Below are 8,000 nucleotides of genomic sequence, written 5' to 3'. Positions count from 1 at the left end.
GGGATTGAAAGATTATTGGTTTTTAATCAACTTTAGTCAAATGTATTTGCAATCAACTGTAGCCAACTGTCTTTGTTTACAAAAGTGTGAACCAAATGCCCCATGTAATTAGCCTCTTAGGTCAACATCAGATCAATGAATGGGCTCTCCATGGGAGAGATCCTTTCAAGTCATCAAAAGGTTACACTATCATTGGCTCTCCATGGGGTGTTATTGTATTGTTTGTAGCATATTTGTTACCAGGTATAAAGGTTTGGTCTCACAGACAGTACCTTGGGTTAAGATTGTTTGAAGGATAACATGCTAACAACACTGCTGAGGAACTGCTACACTGCTACCTTCAATAAATTCTTCTCCCCACAAGAACTTTGGTCAAGCTTACTTATTTTATGTATTAGAGAAATCTAGTACATTGGCGAGCCACCCAAACTACTGCTCAGCCAAATACAGCAAAATCTAACACATGACATAACATGATCAATTTTCTAGAATACCATAAGTTTATTTCCCAAAAAGTGGAAGCTTCTGTTACTGAATACTGGAAATGTTTCCTCTCTTCATGCAGTTTATATCTCAGCTATTGATCTTTCTGATCAGCTTCATCAGCACTGTGTTCTGTGGACACTTGGGGAAACCTGACTGGCCGGTGTGGGTCTGGCTATTGCGGTGTGTTAAACTTAACTAACTTAATTATAGTGGCATTTATTAAAACTCTCATTCCATTAATAAATATGTCCTTTTTGCTCACAGGTTATTAATGTGACAGGCATCTCTGTCGGTTCTGGACTGGCGTCTGCTTGCAATACACTCATCTCTCAGGTCTGATTGAATATGTCATTTGAGCATCATTTTTTATTGAATTGTGTCCTTCAGACATTTGGCAGTAATAATCTGAAGCGGGTGGGTGTGATACTGCAGAGACGGATTCTCATCCTACTGTTGGCCTGTTTCCCCTGCTGGGCACTGCTCATCAACACTGAGCCCATCCTGCTGGCTGTCTGACAGAGTCCCAGTGTGGCCAGGTCTGATAAATTCAACACTCGCTAGATACACTTCAGACCAAAGTTCATTACGTTTACCTTTTATCCAAACTGACATTTTTATGTATATATCTGCATGTGATATTTTGGAAAATGGATGGATGACTTTCTCACAGTTGCTTTCATTGTGGCTGTTCAGCAGTTTTCAAAAATAAACAGTTAATTAATATTGTTTGGTCATGTGACAGTCCCATAGACCTACAGTCCTGTCAGTGAAGTTTCTTAAACAGTGTGTTATTACTTCTCTCCCTCAACAGTCTGTCACAACTCTATGTAAAAATATTCATGCCTGCTCTGCCTGTAAGTGACACATTACTTTAAATTAATCCTTTTAATTATATGAACCTACAAAATAAAACTGTAAAGAACTTTTCCACTAAATGTAAGTAACAATGTGGAAGTGTGAAATGAGCATAAGAAAGTTTATTTTTCCATCCAGTTATGCTTTAAACACTGTCTTTGTTACCATCCTCAGGCTGCATTTGTTTATCAGCTGCAGGGAAGGTATCTTCAAAATCAAGTCGGGCTCTGTTGCTGAAGATCTTTCTTTCTTCTTTTTTTGCTTTTGCTTGACCTTGTTTGTTCATGTATAACCTATTATTTGGCCTCAGGTCATCACAGGAGCAGCAGAAAATATCCTCAGTGCTTTAATAAACTACATCTTTCTTCATCTGCTTGATGGTGTGGCATAAGCATTTTGATTTTAATTTTATCTTATTTAGGGACTTGGTATGTTGCCTTTATTCAGTGCGAGGGAGTGAAAAGTGCAAACTTCTTTTATCTATCTATCTATCTATCTATCTATCTATCTATCTATCTATCTGTCTGTCTGTCTGTCTGTCTGTCTGTGTGACTTTGTGTCATATACTAAGAATATGTAACGTCCTGGTGCAAAGTATGTAGTTTTCTTTTTCAATATTTAACCAGAAAACAGTTAACTATGTGACTAATTAAGATGGTGTGGAGGAAAGTTCATTGAAATGTTTCTGATGAGTCATGTGATATCATTTGCTGATAAGCATGCTGATAGCTTCAGATATCCTTGATAAATATTTCCTTTCATGATCACCAACTCAACACTCGTCAATATAGTAAACTAATGGAACTATCAATTATAGTGCCATCTATAGACAGTTCGGTCGCACTTTAGTTTGGGGACCAGTCTTCTCAATTAACTAACTATTAACTATGACTTTTGCCTCAAAAAACTCCTCAGTAAACACCTAATTATTCCTCAATACTTGGTGTGCAGTGGTGGCCATATGAGATTGGTGGATTCCTGGCAGGTTTGCAAACTATCTGTGTTTTTATGCAATTAAATTTAGTTTGTCATGAATACATTATAGTTGTTCATTGTAGAAATCATCAGTGAAGCTGAGCTGGAAACCCAATCTGTTGTGTATCAGCTGGCTTCTATTGCATTTATGGTGTGTTTTTCAAATGTGTCTTTGTTTTTAGAAAAATCTAGCCTACACCTATACTGGTATCAGGGTGTTCTAAGGCTGTGTTTACACTTGGCATTAACATGCGATCTGTATCCGGATGTTGTCCACATACACATTGAAAAGACAAGTGTAAATACGGTTCTGATCGGAATGTTATCCGATCAGGGTGTCCTGGTCCAGAGGTAGTCGAGAACGCATTGTGACCAGATTTCAGTATAATGCAAACGCAATCCAGCCATCATGTCTGCATTCGCAGGTGGACGTCACGCAAAAACCCTGCCCGCTCTCTCGTGAACTGTCCGAAAAGAGACGGAGACCACCCGTGTGGAGCACTATTAAGACTCCTACACTTGTCATTGATTTGTAAAATGTCCCGCCACTGAAAATGCTTTTCAACAGAATACCCAACACTTCAGGTCTACAGAGTTATTTAAATATTGTGCGGGAAAGACAGATCCGATCGGTTATCCAGATAGAGAACTCAGCTGATGTTGCCAAGTGTAAACACACCGTGTTCTGATTGACTGATGATCCGATCTGATGAGCGCATGTTCATGCCAAGTGTAAATGCAGACTCAGACCCGACAGCACCAGTTGTTTGTTGGTCAATGTGTCAAGATATTAGTATTACATTTATATAAACGATAACTGTCCCATGACAGAACTACGAAACTAATAAGGCTGTGTTTAAACTTGACATTAACATGCGATCACCATGATCCGATCATGGACACGGCACGTTTACACTTGCCAACATCAACTGAATTTTCTCTCTGGATAACCAATCGTTTCTGTCTTTCCCACGCAATATTTAAATAAGTCTGCAGAGAATGGCCCGGTGCAAAGTCAACCTGAAGAGAATTCCAGTAATAGTTTGTAATCCTTCTGAGCAATTAGAAACTTTCTTTATTGTGCTTGGAATGGTTTGAAACCATGGTGGAAAAGTGGCTTTAGTTACCGTGCTGAGAAGTCTGACCATAATCACACCGAACCGTGCTCAAGTGGAAATCAACCATTCCTTTTCTCTGGTGTTGTTTTCTAGTACTTACTTCTTGTGTAGTCGCAACCTTTATTGGAAGTACCAGTGATATTATAGGATACATCTTTACCACAGAAGAGTAAGTAGAATAAGAAATAATCCCCCCCCCCCCCGTCTCTCTCTCTCTCTCTCTCAAAGGGAAATAGTGCTCAGAGTATGGTCATGGTCATGTACAGCTTCTTTCATATATTTGATGCCATTGCGGTAGGCTTGTGATTTATTTTTTTCTTTGTTTTGACAAAATTGTAATATGTCTGTTTGTTTATTCTTGAGAAATAGACTAAGATTTTTAAAATCAAATCCCATTTTCAATAGCGCTTCTGTCTTTTCATAAGTGGCTTTCCTGTACATTACCAAAAATATAATAATAATAATAATAAAATAATAATAATAATAATAATAATAATAATTAAATTAATAAATACATAATCATCTGTAAAATAGTATACTTTTACATTGAGTAACAAAAAAAAATGCATAATATATGTGGAATGCATATGAAAGTTTAATGTATTATTTTCTTCTTCAATCTTACCCAATCTTATTATTTTTAAATAATCCAAACAAAATTTAGTGAGTTTTAATAAGAGAAAAAATAAAAGAGTATAAAATGTGTGATATTTCAATTTCAGTTTCTTTCTATTTTTATTTTTTATTTAAGATATTCACTTAAGATATTGAGAATGTCTGATAACATCCTGTTGATAATACTTAGGTTGATTTTCTGTCTGTAGGACATTACAGGTGGAATCGTCGGCAGGGCTGGAAAGTAGCTGCTTGGTGTTCTTTGTAACATTGTAGGATATTATTTTGTGGGATTTCCAGTAGGAGTTTCTCTGATGTTTGCTCTTAGCCTGGGCATAATTGGTAAATGACTTGAAAATGTTGAACTATTTGAAGGATTAATCTCAGGTGACACACTGAACACCTCCATGAATTTCCTCTTGTTCTCTCTTGCTAGGTTTGTGGACTGGGTTTTTTGTGTGTGCCTTCACACAATCTTTGTTCTTCCTCACCCTCATTTGCAAACTGGACAGGAAAAAAGCCACTCAAGATGTGGGTCAGTTTTCTTTATCCACATCTAAATAGTTTATTTTGATATGATAATTTAGGTTTTTATTTTCTTATTTTCAGGCCTTGATCAGAGCAGGTGTACAAGACCCTCAGACCAAAGATGAATCTTATGCTATGGAAAATAAGGGCTGCACAGAAGGTACTTTCTGTCTACGGTATGATGACTTTAATGATGAACACAAAATGTTTCTTCCATCATGGACTTTCCCTTATGTTGACTGATTATTCTACAGAGGTACCACAGGAGTCCCAGAACAATGAAGAAGGCCAAACAGATGCAAACACAGACCTTGAAGGGCTCGATGAAGTAGAAGGAGGATTAACAGTTGCTGACACAAAAGTCACAGTTGGCGCAGTCTTGACCACAAAACGTCGAGGCCTTGCTGTCTTCTTCATGCTGCTTATATTAGCTGGAGGTTAATGTTACTTCATCCTTCTGCCAAAATATTCTTATTATTTTAGTATATTGCGGTGCTACATAGAATCCTTGAGTTACGACAATAAGAAAATGATTTCTAGCTTCCTAGCTAAACTACAGTAATTATAGTGCTTTATGTTATGCTTACTAAAACAAGTTACCAGGCAAATATCAACCAACTAGTTTTATTTACTCACCAAAGTCAATTTTTGCACACATTTTGCACTTACCAAGAGTTAAGTTTGGTTCTTGGTTATATGTTTGTGACTTTTCTCTCTCTTAAGTTTTTTGTTAGAGAATCATTTGTGATGGTTGATAGGCTAAATGTTTTTTAGGATTTTTTGCAAATTGCCTTAGTTAATGCACATTAAAAAGAAACAGGTAAACATTGAAGAGATAAGTAAATGTTGTTGTTGTTGTTTGTTAGTTTTTCTTGCTTTTCTATTTGTCTATTTAAAGAGAAAGTTCACCCAGAAATGAAAATTCTTGCATCATTTAATCACCCTCCACTTGTTCCAAACCTGTATGTTTCTTTCTTCTGTTGAACACAAAAAATATATTTTGAGGAATGTTGGTAGCCAAACAGTTGATAACTTCCATAGTATATTTTTTTCCGTATTTTTTTAAAGAATATTTTTTGTGTTCAGCAGAAGAAAGAAACACATACAGGTTTAGAACAATTAAGCGTGAGTAAAAGATGACAGAATTTTCATTTTTGGGGGAATTAAACCTTTAAATGATTCAATTTTTGAAAAAAAAAAAAAAAAAATGTCATGCAAACAAATATGAAAGATCATGTAGTGATTTAACTTTTTCTCACTCTTTTCTGCAGTTTTACAGTAGTGAATAATTCTTCACATAATGAATAATTAATTTTATCACAGTGAATGGTACTGTGTGCTTCATGCCCATATTAAGTAAAGAATAAATTACCAATTAGAATTCATTAAGAAATTAAAATCTTAAGTGTATGTGCTTATCCATATATATATATATATATATATATATATATATATATATATATATATATATATATATATATATATATATATACTGTATGAAGCATTAAATTAAGGCTACACTATACACATTAAAACTGCTCGATGAAGAACAGCAGACTGATAAATTAATTATATACATACACACACACACACACACACAAAAACATGTACATTTTATATATATATATGTGTGTGTGTGTGTGTGTGTGTGTGTGTGTGTGTGTGTGTGTGTGTGTATACACACGCAATTTAAATATTCATTTAGTTAACGGAAGAGTTGGTAAAGATATTGACGGAGAATTCACATTTATATCAGCTGCAGGATGCAGTGTGATCGATTATTTTATTATTTCTAGTGAACTCTTTACACATGTTAAAGATTTTGAGATCTTACACGTGGATATTTCTGATCACTTCCCACTACTGTATACTAAGAGGATAAATAGTGTTGAATCAAGAATAAAAACGAAGACAGATGGTAATGTAAAACCCTGTATAAGATTTAAATGGGGAATAGATAGTGAGAGGGAGTTTGTACAAAGGTTATCTTATCTATTTAATAATAACTTTATATGTGAGTAACCAACCACAATGGTGGGACGAAGATTGTTCACTCCAGAAATATGCTAAATACCTTAGGTAATATGTTGCAGGGTGACATGAAAACACAACAACTGTGGAAGAAAATTAAGAGCTTTAGAGGGGCCAGCAAACAATCTAATAACATTGAACAGTTTAAGTGGTTAGAATATTTTATGCAGTTGTTAGCTGAGTCAAAATGTAACTTAGATGTTGACTTTGAAATCTTTGTTACAGACTGTGTAAATAATCATGATACTACAGTTTTTAATCGAGATGGAATCTTAGACAGTAATATTATGTATAATGAGGTCTTTAAAGCTATTATGTCAATGAGTAATGGAAAAGCACCTGGACTGGATGGTATTATAATTGAAATGATAAAAATAGCACTACATACGCTATGTCCATAATGCTTTCTTTATATAATAAAATATTAGAAACAGGAGATTTCCCAGAGTCCTGGTGTGAAGCTGTGATTTGTCATCTATATAAGAATGGTGATAAAAATTATGTGGAGAACTATAGAGGAATCTCACTGCTTAACGTATTTATTGATTTCTCCAAAGCTTTTAATAGTGTTCAACATACTCTTTTGTATTTTATTCTCACTAAGAATGGTACTGGTGGGAAAGTATTTAATGTATTAAAATCTATGTATTCTAAACTTAAGTCATGTGTGAAAGGAAATTAAGGTTTAACAGAATATTTTGATTGTACCATTGGGGTGAGACAGGGTTGCACGGTGAGCCCTTTTTTGTTTGTTGTAAAGGTATTCAGATTGAAATGATGAGAGAAGTGCAAACATTGTTGTATGCTGATGATATGGCCACTGTAGCAGATACAATTGGAGGGTTACAATATAACGGTTGAATCACTGATGGCAGATGGACTATTCTGATGATGCTTTTCATACTTTCCTAAACCTTGACAGTGTAACTTATGTGGCAGTCTATGGGACAGTCTCAATCTTTCCGGTTTTCATCCAGAATATCTTAAATTGTGTTCCGAAGACGAACAAAGCTTTTACAGGTTTGGAACTACATGGGGGTAAGTGATTAATGAGAAAATTTTCATTTTGCGGTGGAGTAACCCTTTAATGATGGCCTCCTTCACTTTCATTGAGATCTCATTGGACTTCATATTGGTAGCACCAGTCAAACAGCTTTCACTGCCAATTTGATACCTCATATCAACTCCAGATCTTTTATCTGCTAAATTTGTCTTAAAGTAACAAGGGAATGGACAACAACTGTTCAATTAACCTCTTCTTAGTGAACTGTCCAAATACTATTGAGCTCCTGAAAATAGAGGTACTTTGCTTAAAATGGCAGTAACTCCTAAATGGTAAATGTCATATTTTTGTGGAACCTCTTAAAATAAAGCTAAAAGTCTCTACTTCAT

At 35.2% G+C, this 8,000-nt stretch overlaps 1 pseudogene; it reads left to right on the top strand.

Moving 5' to 3' along the window:
* Positions 1–544: 544 nt before the first annotated feature.
* Positions 545–5,019, top strand: LOC109093876 (annotated as a pseudogene).
* Positions 5,020–8,000: the final 2,981 nt, after the last annotated feature.

The sequence above is a fragment of the Cyprinus carpio genome, chromosome B21 (assembly GCF_018340385.1).
Source record: "Cyprinus carpio isolate SPL01 chromosome B21, ASM1834038v1, whole genome shotgun sequence".
Lineage (NCBI taxonomy): Eukaryota > Metazoa > Chordata > Actinopteri > Cypriniformes > Cyprinidae > Cyprinus > Cyprinus carpio.
The sequence above is the reverse complement of the archived record's forward strand: the minus strand, read 5'-3'. Positions and strand labels throughout refer to the sequence as shown.